General features: G+C 33.5%; 1 protein-coding gene across 5 annotated transcripts in view; it reads left to right on the top strand.

The window, feature by feature from the left end:
- LOC129754264 (protein FAM133-like) overlaps positions 1 to 20,981 on the top strand; it is a 264,628-nt gene that overhangs the window by 9,161 nt on the left and 234,486 nt on the right. For 2 of the 5 annotated variants that reach the window (XM_055750215.1, XM_055750218.1), the window contains exons 2-3: positions 7,112 to 7,152; positions 7,306 to 7,414. The gene's annotated coding sequence lies outside the window, so the exon portion shown is untranslated. Of the gene's footprint in view, positions 1 to 7,111; positions 7,415 to 20,981 lie in introns of all 5 variants that reach the window. The other 3 variants (XM_055750217.1, XM_055750216.1, XM_055750219.1) reach the window with 2 other exon arrangements.

The raw sequence follows: 20,981 nt of genomic DNA, 5'->3' as shown, positions 1-20,981 counted from the left end.
GATTTACGACAAAAGTGAAATAAATTGTGGAAAAACTTTTTGAAAACGGGCACAGAAAAAATCGCTATGGTTAAGCCTCATGAAACTTTAAAATGAAAGTAATAACGAAAAATACGATCGCATCGGTTCGAACGAAAAAAAGTTTTTCTCAAAAAACGGTTAAAATCTATTTACGAACCATAGAAAGGCTTTCAAAATACTTCGTTCTAATAAATAAAAGGGAGCAAATAATGTTTTCTTTTTGTAAAAAAAGAATTTTCGCTAAACATATCAAATCAATTAAAGAATTTGAACAATTGTAAAATTGAATTTCAGCTGGTTTTATCACCTTAAATTTTTTTAAAAAATAGGCAAGTACTAGAATTCGTTTCATTTATCCTATTTAAGTTATTTTCTGTCAAGAATTTGTCGTTTAAGAAAATTACGTAAAGCTCTGCAAACTATTATTATATAAATCTTATGTTAATGCGGCCCGCCGAAGGAATTTCAAATTAAAAGTGGCCCGTTGCTTCAAAAGGTTGCTCATCCCTGATCTAGGACATAGGTCGGCAACCTTTTGAGACAGAAGAGCCAAAAACTTCAAATTTTCAAAATTTCAGAGTTTGAAAGGGTCAGAATGAAGATTTATTAATTTTATAATTAAGAAGATATGATGATCAATAAAAATTGATTTAACGAAAAAAAACTTTAAAACCATTAGAGTGTATTTCTATCTTGGATATTTCTTTCAAATTTGTTTCTAATTACCATTAAGTACATGGATTCTCTTCTGGATCGTCAACTGATCTTCTAACATGGTTTGATTCAATATCAATTTTAATGCGATGGCAAATATCGAGTCAAGAATATATAAAATCCGTTTCAAGCTTAAATAAATACTTTGCATGATGTTGAAATGAAAGATCTAAAAACATTAAAATAAGCTGAATATTTCAATTTCTTCGGCAAAGAAGAGCTTATAAAAAAATAGAGTCAAGGAAAATATATTTTTTTTTAAATTATTCATCTTTTTTATGACATAGATACTCCAGATTTTGTTAATCCTTTAACTTATTCTCCAGACAACTGAAATAATTTTCGAAATTCATGAAACCAAGTGAACGTGTTTTAAATTTAATGAAAAATTCAAAAATCTTATTCTATGTCACATATGATTCTTAAGAATAGTGCGTCAAATTGAATGAAGAATGGAATTGTACATTGTAGATTATCAATCAATGCTGGCCAAAGTTTAGTTTAGATTAGTGGAAAAAATCTTTGATTTGATCAGTATAAATCTGTACAAATGTGAATTTGTAGCCTTCTTTAAAAATTCGTGACAAATAATTAAAAAAAAACAGTACATTTAAACTGGCAAAACCAATTCAAGAAAACTTTTAAAGTTTCGAAACAAAAATCAATAAAAATAAATCAACCGTGATCAACTATAAATAAAATATGAGGTTACTGAAACATTGTTCAAAATCCGTGCGCATTTGGTAAATATTGGTTGGCATGTGAAATTTTTTGATTAAAAAGTTTGATTTTTTTAAAACATACAATTAAATTATTTAAAAAAAAAAACAACTGCTTCGGGATGTAAAGTCAATTCAGTTATTCATCACAAATATTTAGCCTGTGATAAAGTTTTCAAATAGATTTTTAAAATTGCAAAATTAAAAAATTAAAAAATCAATTTCAATGCTGATGAAGTTTAAAAAGCTATCAAACCTTAGTTTTTAAGTCTCAATTCTTAGTTTTGGAATTTTATATTTGAATTTCATGTATCTTTTCCCACTTTAACCCGTTTTTTATTAAATGGGCTTTCCAGATTTTTTCTGTACGTATCCAGGCCGAGAAAATCCTGGCATTGCGCTTCTACGTTATCCGGGTAAATCCGGGTAAAAAAAAACACAAAAAAATTATTTTTACCAAGGTACATCAGCGGCTTTTAAATCTTATCTTACAATTCCAAAAAATGCATGTGAATTCACGCGAAAACAAGTTTAAATTTGGAGTTCGTAAAAATTGTGAATAAAACCAAAAAAACCGGGCCTTTTTTCTCGATAGCCTTGCAACTGGACCAGGCAATTCCCAATTTTTTTCATTGAAAATCCAAACAAGCCCAGTTAAAATCGAGCAATCTGGAATGCTATTGAGTTATCTATATTCAGACACATTAAAACGTTTCAAATTTAAATGAATAGGATAGTATTGAGGAGCATTTTCCAATTTTTTTTTATTATTATTATAATTAGGGGAGATGAGGGCATAACGAGCACCCGAGGCATAATGAGAAGTCCATTTTTCTACATAAGTACGTATTTTCGTAAACAAATTTTCATGAGGACTTGTTTCGTACTACCTATAGTATTAATTTTTCACCAAAAAAGAAAAATCCTTTTCATATTTACAGAAATATTAAATAATAACCAGCTAGGTTCTCAAGTGACGAAAATATTATAATTTTTGAGCACCACCAAATAAGCTTTTATGACCTTTAAATCATCTTGATCTGAAATGTACGCACTGTAACATGATCTACACATTGTTTCTAAATTTTCATCATCATAAAATTTTTGATTTTTCACTTTAATCAATTGTAAAACGCGTTTTTACTTTAATTTGTTCACTAGAGGCGAACAGAGCACTTTCAATGAAGGCATATTGAGCATTTTCTGCCGGAGAATCTAGCAGCAAATTCAACTCGATGAAGTCAACTGAATAATAGAGCTACAGCTTAACTTGCATCGTCTGACGATTTGGCCTATTGGTTAGATGTCGGAGAGGTAATCAGTAGACTCGAGTTCGATTCCTATTCGAGGGGATTTTTTTTTTTGCACATACCATTCATGATTGATTTTTTTTATTGTTACATTATACGGCTAATAGCATCAAAGCATCATCCGTCAAACAAAACACCAGAAACATAATGTATGAACATGTGTTAATTCTTTGAATTCTACAAACAGACCTAGATTATTTTGTTTTTGCTTTGTTTGATGAATCTACGCCTCACCGTTTAGTGCAATCATGATCATAAATGATAAATGAAGAAAAAAAAATCACCTCCATCAGGAATCGAACTCGAGCCTACTGATTATCTCTCCGACATCTTACCAATAGGCCAAATCGTCAGACGATACAAGTCAAGCTGTAGCTCTATTAGTCAGTTGACTTCATCGAGTCGAATTTGCTGCTAGATTCCCCGACAGAAAACGCTCATTATGCCTTCATTAATGGTGCTCATAGGCCTCGGGGGGTTTCTCATTATGCCTCTACAGTGACTGGTTTTTAGCTTTCGGCAAAAATTTTTAAAATTCATTTTTAAACGTTTTTATCTGCTTTTTCAAGTTTCATCTGATTAGGCAATAGACTATTTGAGTGTCTGAACACGAAACAATGATGTAATTCACATATTACAGCTGTTCTCTATGGTATAATAAGCGTTTTCCTTAAGGTGGCCATTATGCCCCCATCTCCCCTATTATTACTATTATTAATTCTTTGAACATAAAAGTTTAAATGAATAGTAAAAACACGGTCAAATTGAATTATAAAAAATCTGGATTGGCGTGTACGACGTACAAAACGACTAGAAGGTTCTCAAAGCTGGTATAGATGTTCAGTATCCCGGAACAAACGCATCATTGCACTTAGTGGCTCATTGAAGCCGTACGAAGTTTGGTGAATTTAACTTGCGAGTAACGAATTAGATCGTCGATTTCTCGATGGGGCACTGAAGTTTATCAAACTTAGCAGCTTAGCCGATTGCACTTCTCCGTTCATTACTTTTATGTAATAACGCGTCATAGTTGTAAATATTTTTCCGAAGGGCTTATAATTCTTATACGATTTTGAAAACTGCAACTTATCAATTTTCGTAGAGGGCAAAAAAGTGATTGTGAGTGTTTTAAATATAAAATTTGATGTGGGTTACGTTGGCTTAGCAGAGGCTTAGAACTCCTTTTTTGAAAATGATAAACTTTGATTTTCTTTTTTGTTGTTACAGGTAGACTTGTATGTTCGATTGATTTAAAAATATATACATTTTGGAAATAAATAGTTTTATTTAAGATTTTGTTATTACAGACACCGTTCGATTGTGGCAAAGTTCGATTTTGGCAACATCCGATTTTGGTACATGTGCCAAAATCGAACGGTTTTTAGAAACAACATTTCCTTCTAGTTTTCGTTATAACAGGACCAATTTAATTTAGACAAAAAACTTAAACACGTTTCTATGAAGTGATGATAAAATGCAACAATAAATACAAGTTTATTTTTTTATTAAATTTATAAAGTACCCAACAATGATAAAATGATGAAAATTTCAAAAAGTTAAAAAACTAATTAAAACAAAAGGCTGAAAATGACAAAAAACAACTTAAAAATGATGAAGAATGACAAAAACAGCAAATATGACAAATGAAAACAAACATTATAAATAAAACAAGAAAAGTGCAAAATGCATCGAAAACATGATAAAAAAAATATAAAATGACTACAAATGGTTGGAAATTGACTGATAATAACGTTTTTGGTAATAATAACAGTTATTTTGTAGAAATAACTGAAAAAAAGTTGAGAAAAAAAACCGTTTGATTTTGACAACACGAAATGTACGGGCGTGTTGTCAAAATCGAACGATGTCTATATTTGCATTCATGGTAAATGATAAATTAAATCTTGATCTGCTTCAAAAGACAGTAAAAAGCCACAAATTATTAAATTAGGCTTCAAAACTTACTTTTTTGTCATTCATTCCGTTCCGCTTCTTCCTACAACGGATAAATTTAAAAAATTTCTGGACAAAATCCGTGTGCTAGGTCACAAGACTTAAATATCAGTTTAGCACGATTTATTGAATAATAATTCAGAAGTATATCTATAATATTTGTGCAGTGAGCTAAAGCGCCGCAGCTTTATATCCAAAGAGCCGCTGGTTGCCGACCTATGATCTAGGATATTAGATCTTTCAAATAAATTACTTTTACGACTTATTTTTAAAAGAGAAGGTTTGAAGAACCTCTTGGCTGAATGAAATTATGATATAAAAAGGTAGTCGATAAATTCCTTTGAATTCAGCTATAGTATTTGCAAATCCCAAATACTAGTACTGCCCTAGCTATCAACTTGCCAGTTATCGACTACTAATGGTTTTATCGACTGTGTGGCTGTGTAATCGAGTTACTCCAGGGATCTAATACTGTTCGCTCTCTTTTTTTTTGACCACCTGCGTGCCCCAAGGTTCTCGCCTCAGACCACCTGTTTTCTCCTTTTCTGAACAAAATAAAAATATAAAATAGGCAACTCGCAATTGAAACGAAATTGACTGATATTTAAAAAAAAAAGTTAACATATGATATGAGATTAAATCTTGATTCAAGTTCATACATATTGAACATATTTTACCCCAAATCCTGGCCAAAACCTCGAAATTAAAATTGAAAAAAATCAATTTTTTTTTAGGTTTTTCGGTTTTTAGATAGTTGTTGCATATGAGTATTGTCGATTTTGAACCATCGATGTAGTGAGTTCGTAATGGCATCACTCGTAACATTGATGTATCAAAATTTTAAATTTTGTTTTCCAAAATTTGGCATAATCACGTACAATCACAGGCTGCGTAGTACGCAGTATAATGAGACTATCAACAAAATTTCTTCTACAAATCTTCAGTTTTAATATGACCAATGAGTTGTGACTGAAATTGCGATTATTTCTTGATAAACACATGTCGTAGAGAAGCTAAACAAAATAGTGCAATATTTTCGAAAAAACTTGTATTAGTTTTTCACAGATTAGTGATTAAGTTTATCTTCCGGGCTCCGCCGGGAAAAATTTCCCGTATCACACGATTGCTTCTAACTTCCTTAAACATGTCTAAAAGAAAAATCTTGCGCATACTTGCGAACTCGAGCTATTTTCAATTTTGAAATTTAAAAATTTAAGCGTATTTTGACCCTAATTTTGTTCCAGATAGCGAGCATGCCATGCATTTACTTTGTGTTATACATACTTTTTTTATTGGGTTTGATTTGTTTAAAAAAATATATTTTTCATAATTTCTGATAGTTGATCGGCTGGTTTGCTTCGAATTTGCTTAAAAACAAACTTTTTCTAAGGGTGCAGCGAATGACCCGAAAAGACCAAAATTATGAAATTTGAAATTTTGGTTAAAAATGGGTTGTGTATACTAAAAAACAACGAAAATTAGACTTTTAATCATTTTAAAGAGAAAAACGGGTTTTGGCCAACTTTTTCCATAGAGTACTCCTATGTGCGCTGTTTGCAATTAAGGAACTTGTGTATCCCACGGTGTTCTGGGAAAAGGTTGAAACAAACATTACGGGCTCAACTGACTAAGGGCTCACGCTAAGGAAGGTACCAACGTTGTACGACACACATCTCGACGATGGATCTTAAAGCCAATAACTTGCAACACATGGGGCAAGCAAGAAAGCAAGAACAAACTCTCGAACGACGAAACACAGAAAGTAATCTCCGATAACAAAGATGAATATTGCCACGCGCGTCCACCGTCCTTTTAGAAGTTCGTTCTTTCGTCCGTAAAAGCTTGTGCGGGTACAACTTTCCAGAATCCATGAACACTGTGAGAGGACAAAAAAAAGTGTGATTAATAAGTCTTTCTCAATCTTCTCGGTCAACAAACACACAACAAAACCCAATCGCAGTGGAAGGAATGCCACGAATGGGACAACGCTAGCTGGTGACAAGAATTATAACGCAAAACATACCACACCACATAAAAGAAGAAGAAGAACAACAACAGCGCAAAACCGATACAGAGGGAACTTGTGGGAAGGGAAGAAGGGATCGGAAAAAGGACTGGAGAGTGGGAGGCAAAAGAACAGAACAAATTCAAAGTTGTTCCGTGCATAACAGAAATGTTCACATCACAACACAACGGGATATACATAGAATAAGAGAACAAGAGAGGAGTTTAATCTTGAAACTGAGTGGGAATTTACACAGCGAAAGAAAAACTTTAAAGAAAACAGAAGAAGAGCAAGAAGAAGAATGATCGAAGAAGCAAATTCGCAAAGCGAACAACAGAAAAAATAAAAACAAAGTTATAAAGTCGTGATTTGATAATTTTTTGTTGCAGCACTTCGTCTAACTTCTCCAACTCGCTGATAAAAGGAAGAGGTAAGAACAAGAGTCTCTCGTGTGGGAGTGAAGGCAGAGGAACGCGAAGAGAATCAGAATTTTCGCATCTTCTCAAGAAGTGGGGAGCGTAAGAGAACGCAGAACAAGAGTGTGAGGAAGTCGAGAGTTTTTATCAGCTGCAAACCTTTTCAGCCCGTTACTGGAGAGCCGATTCGGAGGAGTGCTTCCTGAATTTTTCGATCCAGAAAAAAATAAACCAGTTTCACCGCCGCGGAAGAGGAAGGAAATATCTCTGAAAAAGGTAAGCGACTTTTCTTCTTCTTGAGATTTTTTTTCGTTTCTGCGTAATGTTATTCCTTCCTACAACTTGACATCGTTTCTTTTGATGGCGAATTTTATGGACCCATTTTTATCCTTTTGATGCAACCAACCCACCTTGGATGGACAACTCCCACTCTCTGCCATAGGTATTTGATCCTTTAAAATTGCAAATTGAACCCATAAAAGTTCAAGGGAAGTGGAAGGGAAAATTATCGGTTTTATGGGTTTTTCAATTATTACGGTTTAAGTGAACTAGATTCAAGCCATTGAATGTTTTTAGAATTTGTTCTAATGGAGCTGTGCTAGATAAAAACAACGGACTCGGAATTCTGGAAAGTTTCAAATTTGGATCAATAACTGTCGGCTGACATTAATCAAAAAGTGGGCAGCTTCAAAATCAGCTATTGTTTAAAAAAAATGACGAGCGACAGTACCAAAGTAACAATTTTAGCTTGATGGTCTGCACAACTTTATAGCATTAATCTTCTATACATCACCAGAACTCTTATAAAACTAAAATCAGGCGATTTCAGGAAGCGTAGGAAATCTATTGGCAGTCTAATTTTCTTAACCTTCTTTAAACATTGTAACTTTTATTTAATGTTTAACTTCTGAACCCCATAATTTTCCCTAAAAAATTAACAGAAATTAAATTTTACGATTACATACCACTTTAGTGCTTTTTCTTCAAAAACTACATATTAATATGGTCTAATTCAAGCTACCAATCCCATGCGATCTGCATTGAACAATTATCTAAGCTGCTTTCAGACAAAGACTCGTTTTTATTAATTGGAGACTATAATTTGCCAAACATTTCTTGGATATTCGACGAAGATTTAAACAGTTTTCTTCCCGGATCTGAGCTCGTGGTAGATATTCCTGACTTGCTACATTCAAAGGAAAATACAGTCACGAATGCGTTAATGGATATCGGTCTCCATCAAATAAATAACATCAAGAATCTCAACGAACGCCTGCTAGATCTTGCATTCGTAAGCGATCCAACGAATTTTATGTTGCGCGCAGCTCCTCAACCTTTGATGCGTGTGGATTAGACTGGCCCAAATTTGTATGGGATGATTTTTACAACATTTTTTTCAACGCGGCACCCCCTAGATTGGTGCTTTTAGGTGAAAAAATGACTTTCTGAAAGTTTCAGCTCATTTGGCCGAAGCACGAGCTGGCGCAAAGGACTTGAAATTTGTATGAAGATTTTCGGCAAAATGTATGAAAAATCGACATACTTTCACTCTTTGTAATCTTAAATATGTTTCCAGTATGCTAGAAAGTTCAAAATTTCAGGGATTGTAGTTCAAACAATGACAAACAAGTTTGTAAAGATTGTGACACGATACGAGTTGACTATGATGAGTTATCCGCAATTGAATGTGTGATCTTTTTCGCATTTCATCGATATATCGTGAACGGTGTATAGGTGGATAATTAGTACTAACTTGATCGCATTGTCACAAAATAAGAATATCAGATAGAAAGTTTGTGTCCTCGGCAAAGTTGTAGCTTATTTTATAACAAATATCTTTGCAAAAAGTTGAAAGAAAGGTTCGATAAACTATGAGGTGCTGCATTGCGTGACGATGCGATCAAGTGAGTGCGATTATTAGCCCATACATCGTTCACGATTTATCAAAGAAGTGATAACTCATCTCAGTCAACTCGTATCGCATCACAATCTTCTCCAATCTTGTTTGTCATTGTTTGAACTACAATTCCTGAAATTCTGAGCTTTCTATCATACTGGAAACATATTTTAGAACACAAAGAGTGAAAGTATGTCGATTTTTCATACATTTTACCGAAAATCTCCATACAAATTTTAAGTCCTTTGCGCCAGCTCGTGCTTCTGCCAAATGACCTGAAACTTTCAGAAATTCATTTTTTCACCTAAAGGTACCAATCTGGGGGGTGCCGCGTTGAATATAAGGATTTTTTTGGTTATGGGCCAGTCTAGTGTGGATTTACATCACCCCCCGATTGTAGTCTCGTTTTTTTCCGACGTGTTTGATGAAACTACGGATAGTGACGACGTCACATATGATTTTAGAAACTGCAACTTCAACGAGCTCAACCTCATTATTCAACAAGAGAATTGGACCTCTGTATTAGACCCCAGTACACATAATGCAAACTCAGCGCTTGAGTCATTCTATTCACGCTTATCAGAAATTTTAAATCGACATGTGCCAGTGCGACCTCGCCTTGTTGTTAAAAAATTCGCTTGGTGGAATCGTGATTTGACAACATTAAAAAATCGCATGAGAAAAGCTAAAACAAAGTACACTCGCAATCCTACTGATGTATCGAGGGAATATCTAAGAGCCATTGAGTTACAGTATTTAAAACTTAAAGATACTAGCTACCGTCAGCATTTATCTGATCTTCAACGGAAATTTAAAGATGACCCTTCTGCATTTTGGAATTACGTGAAAAGTAAAAAAGGTAATTTGGGGCTTCCGTTGAATCTTACTTATCAGAATCGCACTTCCAATAACGCCCAAGAAGCAGTTCAACTTTGTACAGATTATTTTAAATCCACTTTCGTATGCCACAAGGAAGTAAACAACTCCAACCAGCATTTGAATTCGGTTAACTCGTTTGATATAAGTATTCCCGAATTCAGGGTTTCTCCAAACGAAGTTAAGAAAGCACTCCTTGATATCAATGAGCAAAAGGGAGCCGGTCCGGACGGCTTACCGCCACTATTCGCCAAAAGATGCTGTGAATCCCTAGCACTTCCAGTGAGCATGCTGTTTAACAAGTCATTGGAAACTTCTACTGTACCCATACTTTGGAAAACTGCAGCTATCTCACCGATTCATAAATCTGGTAACATTCATCTTGTTGAAAACTATCGAGGCATATCAATTCTGAACTGCTTAGCAAAGGTATTTGAATTGTTAATCTTTAATAAAATGAGTTCAGTTTCATCACATATCATCGCAGAATGCCAACATGGTTTCCGTAAAAAGAGATCAACACTAACTAACTTGATGGTGTATGTTCCGTTTCAGTAGATCTCTATCCGACAAGAAACAAGTCGACGCAATTTATGTGGATTTCGCCAAAGCATTCGATCGGCTCCCGCACAAACTACTTCTCGATAAGCTTGACACTATCGGATTTCCCAAATGGCTGATCAAGTGGCTAGAGTCATACCTTCAAGACAGAACCGCATTCGTCAGACAGGGTCACATCAAGTCCACAACTTTCGCTGTTCCTTCTGGAGTTCCCCAAGGAAGCCACTTAGGTCCATTGCTATTTAATCTCTATATGAACGACCTTTGTGTACTGATCGATTCGGAAATAATATTCTACGCCGACGATTTGAAGTTGTATCGCACCATCACAGATTATGAAGACTGTGTTTCACTTCAACAAGACCTCGACATACTTATGATTTGGTGTCGAGTGAATGCAATGGAGATGAATTTAGGAAAATGTAAAATCTTGACTTTCTCCAGGAGCAGAACAGAGATAACGCATAGTTACCTAGCGGGTGATTTTGTGCTTGAAAAGGTTGAATCTATGAGGGATCTTGGCGTGATTCTGGACAAATCGCTCACGTTTAAGGATCATCTAGCTTTAACCGTGGCCAAAGCTAAAACAGTGCTAGGATTCATCGTACGCCACACGAAAGGATTCAGTGATACCACCACTCTAAAAGTACTTTACTGGTCCGTTCTGTTTTGGAGTATAATATCCAAATTTGGGCACCTTCATCCATAGGCGGCATGAAGCTGCTAGAATCTGTCCAGAAACGTTTCCTGCGACATGCACTTCCGAACCTTCCCTGGAACGAACCGCAACGGCTTCCCCCTTACGACGATCGATGCGGAATCCTGAAAATCGAACCAATCGGATCTCGTGTATTACTCCTCCGGCGTGTATTCATCTTTGATATTTTATCTGGAAACATCGACAGTACCAACTTGATCGAAATGATACCATTCCATGTCCCTTCGCGCACTTTGCGCAATTACGAGCCATTAAGGGTGATGAATTACGGACGAAATGAATTTTATAACCCCTTTGATATTTCTTGTAAGCTTTTTGACCAAGTGTATTCATGTTTCGACTATAATATAAGTAAAAATAGTTTTAAGCGTAGATTAAGAGAAAATCAGTCTGTGTGATATTGAGTTATCGTAGACCGTGAACAATAAATAAATAAATAATTAACTTAATTTAAGTAATTTTTCGGTTCAAACCATTAAATATTTTTATCGATTTGTTGTTGTTTTTTAAAACCCCGCATTTATACGTGTTTAATATTTCCTTTTCCTTCCTTCTCTAGGATATTTTTATTTTCAAAAATAACCAAAATGGTGATAAGTTTAAGACCTGTCAATATCCATTTTGAATTGAAAAACAATACGACAAAGGTTTTGTGAAGTGATTTTTATTTTTGTGGTAACCATCAAATAAAATTCATTTTCAAATTTCTTGATGCATTCTAAATTGCAAGTCCCGATCTTATCAAAAAGCATAATAAAGACAAATATACTGATTAGATAATTTCAATTAAGAAGATGCATTTAAGGTTAAGGTTAAAACTAAAACTAAAACTAAAAGATATATCAATAGATTCAGAGTTAAAAGCATTACATTTTGATATTGAAATTTTATTTCTCGATGAAACAATTGACACGTGAATGACGTCAACACGCACCCTGTTTGAAATTTTTTGTTCTGAAAATCTAACATTCGTACGTTCTCAATGAACAATATAACAAAAAAATATGATTAAAAGCGATGTTTGAAAAATTACTTCTAAAACAGAGTTTTTTTTTGTAAATAATGAAAAATAAGTACAGCAGAAATGCCGGGCGATCGTCTTTAGTGGTTCCAAACCAGATTTTTTAGATCTTCAGGAAAAGATAGGCCTACAAGATTGATTCAGATGGACGGTCGTAGGATCGATCCACCTAAAAAATCGAAGCTTGAGGATCGATTTCTAATAGATCGAGATTACCAAAAAAAGAAAACTTTTTGTTATAAACAGGCCAAAAATAGAACACCAAGTTTCAAAGATTTTTTTTTGTTTCGATTATAGTCGTTTTACCATCTTTATGGCATTCGCGACTTTATCAACGTTGCAGTTGGCGGGGATCGTTATTGAAAAATTTATCCGGTACAACTGCGATCGATGTTTACTCTTGGGCTCGAACTCGCGGACATCGGCTCAGAAGACAACAGACTTGCCAACTGAGCTATATCACAAGCCCATGTTTCAAGGATGCATTTACCATCTGTCATTGGCCCTTATTCTGCGCCGCGCATGAGGTGACGATTGTCACCTCACCTCGAGTCACCGTGAGATTTGTCACCTTATTCCCGGAGTCTGTGTGGGTGAAGTGACAGGTGCTCATTTGTGGGTGAGTGACCAAATGAACTTATGTGTCTAACCGGCTTGGTTTGTTTTGTTTTGTAAGCGCTTTCAAACTTTTAAATTAGTTTTTAATTCAACTAGTAAGATTTTCGGTTCGGAAAAGGCTACCGTCGAATTGCACGATCTAAGCAAGGCATTCAAGCTAGATAAGAAGTTCAGAAGTGCAGCGGATGGTGTGAAAACATAACCATGTAGTTGGCTGATACGATGATACCCAGAGGAAAATATGCAAAACGAATGCAGGAGTCTTCGGCTGCTGTCCCGACAAACCGGTATTGTATTGTCCCTGGATAAGAAAGGATTTAACAACAAGTAAGTTTTAAAAAAAAACAGAAATGATCCGAGCTAATCCGGATATATTTTTTTGCACTTTTCGTAGGGGTGAATTGAAGGTGGCAGGTTTTGTTAGCATAATGGAATGCCGCCGAAAATTGGAAGCAACCGGACAACCTATCGGCTATCAGATGCGGATGCGATCCAGGAAACATGTTCGTCAGAATGTCTCAGTTCCAGGCTTCTATGGATCCAACTGGAGATGGGCAAAACTGGAGATGATCACTCGTTGAAAGGATTATATTATCATCAACACCTTCATACCAATATTGTGCTATTATTGTAAAATTTAAATTTGGATTTTGATTTCTAAAATAAATAACTTTATACATGCAGAAACAAACTTTAGATTTGGATTTGAAAATCAGCTCTTTAAATCATCTTCATTACAATCATCTTTTTACAAATCATCTTTTTCATTACAAATTTTTTTTTCACGGGGTGAAAAAAATTGATTTTCTTTAAAAAGGTAAATAAGTTTATCTGGGTTTTCTAAAAATTGCCATTGTTGTCTGTGGTGAACTATTTAGAGCCTAACTAAGTTTGCTTTATGAAAAATTTTCATTGAATTTCTATCTTGTCACCACCTGAAAAGGTACCGACAATTGTCACCTAAAATCGTCACCCGAATGCGACGATTCTCACCCACGGTGACTACGAGAATAGGGTAAGAACTCACAAAGTTCATCCGAAGTGACAATCCTCACCTAAACCGACTACGGGAATAGAGTGACTTGGGTGACTCGACTATCGTCACGTCACTCGAGGCGCAGAATAAGGGCCATTGGTAGTTATATAGACCTTTAGTGGTATGAATAAGGTTTAGCAATTGCTTCGGTAGCTTTTACTTAGCTCGAAATCAATCAAAGCAAAAGTCCAAAGCATTTGCTTAGTTTGGTATGAATAAACATTTGCTTAGCGGATGTGTACTAAAGTCTTAGAACATAGCTTTTGCTTCGAAAAATAGAGCTATCCAACCAGCAGAATCTGAAGTTTTCTAAAGTAAAATGAAAGAAGACGATCAGAAAATTAAAAGTACGGCTAAAGTAGCCTTGAAGTCGACGAAGCGGGTGGTGGGTGTAAGAACGACCGGATTATTTTGTTATTGCGTGCTCGTATGTTGATGTTTAAAGAAAAATGAATACATATTCGAATATTGTCGAACAAAAAATGGCCTAACTTAAATATTTATCATAAGCTCTCCCACATGTATTCGGATCGGGATAATCCGATGTATAAAAAAAATAGGCAATAGACGCGCATTTTAATTTCGATTTTTTTTAAATCTTAGGATTATAAAAAACTATATAAAAATGAGAGATCTGTATAATGTTTTAAATTATTACAATTTATTTCTTACTTTGAGCCAATTGGGACTTCTTCCACTATAGCCAGATTTTTTTTTTTAAGGGGGTTGGCCATGAGTGAAAATAGTGGTCGGTCATGTTTTTGATAGTTCCGCGAAAATTGCCTCGGAAGTTTTTGTTTTGTATCGAAAAACGCAAAACCAAATCATAGGATCAATCCAGATGTGGAGATTTTGAAACATTCTCAAGAAGTGTACTTAATTTGAATTATTTGGACCACGGCACTGTGACATTTGATGGAACTGGCTCCCAGCACACGAAGCGTCTTCTTATCGATCAACAAAAAGCCTCAAGAAATGGACTAGATAGGCCCACATCGCCAACAATTGATCTGGTTACCCCGGTTTGGTGAGCCCGTTCCATTCTTTTTGATATAATTTTTGCATTCTTTAAACATTATTTTAAATTATCATCAACCTCAACATTGAATTTAAAACGGAGTCTAATTACTCCAAAATTCAAATCTTTGGTTTGATATAAAAATGGTGAAAATGTCTTAAAATGTAATTTTGATAGGGAAACATAAACGTCAACTAGACTTTATACTTGACGTGATCTGCATAGTTCGAGAATTGAATTTCTTAGGTCAGGATCTAAGAAAAAGGTTTGAGTCGGCTTTGCTGTTCGACTTTTTCATTTGTTAACCATACATAACAATTATCCATTAAGAAAAAGATTCTCATCAGATCAAACATTGAAAACTGAAATTTTCCTGAAAAATATCTTCTCTATGTGACAAAAGTTGAAAACATATGATGATTAGATGCTTAAAACACGAAATCAGTAATTAAGTAATTGAAAATTCAGATAAAGAATCCAAATAAGTTAAGTACCTTGAAAATGATATCGAGTTCTCAATACTCAGATAAATCATGAAACTGAAGGAACAACACAAGGCTTGAAACTCTCAATGAATTTATTCTCTGTTTTAGAATCTATAAGAACACATAATTATAAAAATAGGAATATTAATTTCGCATCATTTATACTTATATTTACTTATTTACCTGATTTTACCTCGATGATGTCCGGTTAAAATTCTGTAGATTTAATTTATTTATATTAACATGAAGGTTTCTATTAAAAATTTTCACTTGGCAGGATTTTATTAAATATTTCAATTTGATTCTATAAAGAAGTCATTATTTCTGTTTTAATGCATTACATCGTAGGCGATTTAAAATAAAAAAGTTATGAACAAATCATGACATTATCCAGGGATTATGAACACCGTTACACTGCAAAAATAACAATATTTGTTAAAAAATGTAATTAATCAAAATTTTATTGCAAATAATAGCAATGAGTTCTAATATTTTAAAGATTCGTTTAAACAAATCTTTAGTTAAAAGAAAAGCTGGGTTAATAAGTTTTTATTTATAAAATATAAAAAAAGAGTTCGTGCGTTCTACACAAACAGTAGGAGTACAGGAATATATGAGGTTTATTCTTTAAGATCACAACACAGTCAAAAGTGTCTCCAGATCATATCCTTTTACCCAATCTCCCAAACAAAATTATTTGCTAGGATGCAGAGGCGACCTCGGTCCTAATGCACAATTTTTTTTTTCTTTCATCCCTTTCTCTTTTTTCATACCTATCTATTGACTACTAGGACGTGGCCGGCGCCGTTATTGATGTTAGAAGAGAGAGCATCAGTTTTGGACATTGTGAATGTGTTGTCAATCCCAGACACCATTCTTTTGACCTTTGATCAAAATTGATGGCCTCGGTCAATCACGGAGTAGCAACCATTGGCGATGTGGAATTCATTCTACTGAGCCACGCCTGCTATTATGGAGTTCGAAATGCGTTGATATTGTTTCAATAAAAAGAAATGTTAAATGTCAATATAACAAGCTTAAAACTGTTTCAAAAATAAAGCATTTTCGGGTTCCATAGCTTAAAGGTGGATGTGAGAAGTCAATCAAGCTAAGCTAAGCTAAGCTATAGCCGGATTTTTGTTTAATTTGAAATATTTACTAATTGATTTGTTTATTGTCATCTTAGACGAATGATTTTATACAACGACAGGAATATGAAAAAAGTTGGGTTATCACTTCGACTTTGATGTGTTTTGAAGTGAAATATTGCTAATTTGATAAGTTCATGAAGTTATTAAAGAATTTTTTATTGGATAAGTCTGCTACCGAGCATGCTTAGAAAATAAAGCAATTGCTATGAGATTTGTCGAGCAATTGCTTCAGATTTGAGCTTTATTCATACCAAACTAGCTTGTTCTAAAAGTAAAAGCTCCTGACTGAGAAAACAGCTGTCAAAAAAACTTTATTCATAACAACCAAAGCAATTGGTTTAAGCGACTGCTCGACTGTTCGATTCAGTTTAGCAAAAGCAATTACTAAGTTTTTTTCATACCACCCCTTGTTCGTTTTTGGCAACATTCGATTTTAGAAACACCATCACCTTTTAGTTTTTGCTTTAACAGGATCCTTATCATTTAGACGAACACCGAAAATAAGTTTTTACATTCTGAAATGGTGATGATATACAACAAAAAAAAACAAATGTTTTTTTTAACTATAAAGCACTAAAAAAAAGACAAAAAGATGAAACATTCAAAAAAATTTAAAACAATTACAAACAAAAAACTTAAGATGACCAAAAACAACTGAAAAATTATGATGAATGACAAAAAACAGCAAATAAGACAAAACACAAAAGATTATGAACAAAACAAGAACTGTGTAAAATTTATCAAAAAAACATGAAAAAAATAATAAAAAATTACTAAAAATGGTCGGAAATTTATTAAAAATAACGTTTATAATAATAAAAATAGTTTTGTATAAATGAGAGAAACAAAATTTAAGAAAAAAAACCGTTAGATTTTGGCTACATTCGATTTTGGCAACAATTTTTTGGTCTGTAAATGCATATAAAGGCTTTACTTTAGGAATTCAACATATTGAAAAATTCCATAAAAAATCCAAAAAAGCCAATCTTGTTGGTATTGGTATTGAAATCCACAAAATGCACAACAAATGGCACTCCCATACATTAAATCGGTACTTAAAATTTGAATCAAAATTACTCGGCTCAGCGAGAAAAAGAATTCAAAAAATCGATTAATTCGATAATGAACCAATCTAATCGATTTTTCCATACCTAAGAATCGATCCGAAAAATTGTAAAATCCAAATTGAAAGTTCGGTATATCCTAGTCCTAACAATTCTTCTTACAATTTCATAATTTTCTTAAATGCCACAAATTAAAAAAAAAAGAATGTAAAAAAATAAATTATCATTCAAAAAACTCACTCAAAGGATTAAAATATTAGCTAAGATCGAAGAAATATAAAACTAATAAAAGATACCTCGGTGAAGGTTTATTTTTTCTGGATTAAGTGTTTATTTTGGAACATGCTTGATGGAGGATAAAGGCACTGTTTGTACTTCTTGGCAATTCCTCTTGTAAACCTTACATATATTTTGAGTCAATCAAATGAAATAAATAAAAAATACTATCATTGTTGCCAATTTTTATCGTAAGTTGCTAATTAGGTTTTTCGTTGCCATAATTATTTTCACGATAGAAGAAAAATCATGAATCTAGAATCGAAATCAAAATATTCTAACAAGCTTTGGTTTCAGAACAAAAGGGAGTGTATGAATTTTAATAAAAGATTGAATTTGGATTTCACTTTCTTAAATCAAATTATCATTTTATTATCAGCCATCATTGAAAAATTAGTTTCAAAAGTTTTTGTATTTATGTAGAACTAGAACTGTCAAACAAAATTTATCTAACTTTCTCTCAGAAGTCAAAATTACACTTTACATTGAGAAAAATGAAAAATTTGTTCAACACTCCCAAATCAGTTTAAATCTAATTTTTTTTGCAACAATGTGATTTTTGTTGCCTCCTGCTACCAGAAAATGATCTTTTGTTTTATAATTTTTTAAAATTATTCCTTGAGAGGAAGAATTACCAATCTGGCTAAAATCATAAAAAAATAAACAAAATAGAATAGAAAAGAATTAGTTCTAGAACATCGTTTAAAAATATTTTCATTTTATTCAAACCCTTTTATCATTTTTTTTAATATTCTAATCAAATCGTTGAAATTTCATTTCATTCGTTTCAGGTTGAATAAAGTTTTTAAATAAAGGTATTTCATTATTATGCAAAATGAGAAACATTAAAATTTCGTGATGAATACCTTGCGCTGATATGAAAAAGCTCAGAAAGAATAAATAATTGAAAAGTTTCAAAAATTTTTCATCTATTAAACAACAAGTGTATAATTTTCATTTATAAAATGACATTATATCGAGTCTCATAAGTCTTTTTTTTTAGCTTCCTGGTATACAAAATACAAAAATCATCTTTTATCGATATTTTCTCGCGCGGAAAATTTTAGATTCGCAGATTGGAGTTGTGGATATCAAAGTATATCGAAAAAAGATTGAATAGAAAATGGGTTAAAAAGTTAAAAAAAACACCTGAACGAATTTTACATGAAATATAAGCTCAGATTATTTTTCTATGTAAATATTTTGAAAATCGCATATTTTTATAAAATAATAAAATTTTCTGACTACGTATAATTGATGTCCTTCTAACCGCCCCAGTTGACGGTGCTTAAAGTGTTTTACTTAAAACTTAAGTTTTTGGTATTTTTGCCTATTACTAGGCTCAACTATTCGGTGATTCGAATATTCGGCTTAACGGTTTTAGGGTGGTTTGACTATGGATTTTGGGTGATAAATACATGTCATCAAGTTTTTTGAGTGATGTGTTATCATTTTAGGGCAATTGAGGAATATCTATTACTCAAGAATTGACCATACAAAAATTGATATTTTTTGCATTTTGCCATCTTACATATTTTTATGGTAAAACAATCGAATAACCACTGTAATATCTAATATAAATATACAGACACTTGCACCTCGATTAGTAACAATTGGGTTAATAAGAAACCTCGTCAGTTTCCAGCATTTTGTTGTGATGTATCCATGTTTCTTCTATGAGAGTCGTTTGCTTGTTTCCGCTTAGCAAAAAAAATAATCGAAAAATATTGAAAAATGTGATCAATCTTACCCCGGATTACGGTATATAAGAAATTATAACTTTTTTTTTGTCAACATAAATTTTGGATTTTTACTATGTTTTGGAAAATCATGAAAAGCTTGTTAACTTCAATTGATTTTTCTCAAGTGAAGTGTAAAAAGACCCAATTTGTCATGGCTTTTTAATTAAATCGGTGCTTTTTTCATCACAGAAAACCATTACAGATTTTTTTGTTAAATCACAAGACAAATTTATTATATTTTTCAAAAACACAGATTTTTTTTCGGCAATCTTGCAACAAAGAATGACAAATAAAACTTTGAATCAAATGTATGGCCAATGCAGTATTAAAAATATTTTAACTTAATCCTAAGTTTATCATTAATGTTGGTACCTACATACAATGTAATGTATGCTTATTGTTATGTTTTGTTGATGTAAATTTCTACACAAAAGCACTACTTCAAGTTTTTTTCTACATGTGTAAAAAAGATACTATAGAACATATCGTAACAATCTTTGCTTGCTACAGTAATCAAATCCTGAGACGCCCACTCCTGGTGAGCTTAACAACTCGTTTCATACATCTTGTAATAGGCATGTTATGTGAGGTACTCGAATGTTCACTTGAACGAGCATCAGCAACAGCATCCATATGGTATCAAAATTGTTGGACATTGTTTCTTATATGTTGCCTAATGTTTTCTGCTTACTGTGGTGAAGATTGCTCCATCGACGTGTAGGTACATACATTCAGGCGTCCATGGACAAAATGATCAATCACCTTTCATTACGGACGATTGAAGAATAATGGCCTTTTGTTTTTGTGTTTATTCCCGGGAATCGAACCCACTAAACCTACCACCACCCTCTACTTACTCACCTCATCGAACACGGTGATCATCTCGATTCATCATATCGAAAACAGATGAGGACACACACAGCCTCCGAGGAGAGAGAAAGAGAAAGCATAGGAGAGTGACGGAACGCAAAACCGAGGCCAAACTCCGAGAAATATTGGAACACATCAATTGGCCAGAGGACTCTCGAACTAAGGCTGTTTTTGTGCGGGGATTATTTTGTCCATACGTGGGAGGACATTTTAGTCGATTGAAGGCATTCAATCATTTTTTTTTCTTCTTATTTTGATCGATGGGTATTGATGATTAATTCAATGCCACAGCAAAATTGGTTCGATTTTGTTCGGGGCCACATCGTGATGTTGCTAAATGTATTTTGTGGAAAGTGTGATTATTTCTGTCCAAATTTTTTGTTAGAGATGGTTTGAAACCCACACATGAATCGGATCTTCGTTTAAATCGTCAAAGCTCCATAGGATAATAAAACCGTCTGAGCCCAATTTTCAGTGATAGGCGATAGGTAATTCAGCCTTATGGTTAAC

Source organism: Uranotaenia lowii, chromosome 3 (genome assembly GCF_029784155.1).
Source record: "Uranotaenia lowii strain MFRU-FL chromosome 3, ASM2978415v1, whole genome shotgun sequence".
Taxonomy (NCBI): domain Eukaryota; kingdom Metazoa; phylum Arthropoda; class Insecta; order Diptera; family Culicidae; genus Uranotaenia; species Uranotaenia lowii.
This window is presented reverse-complemented; position numbering and strand designations above follow the sequence as displayed.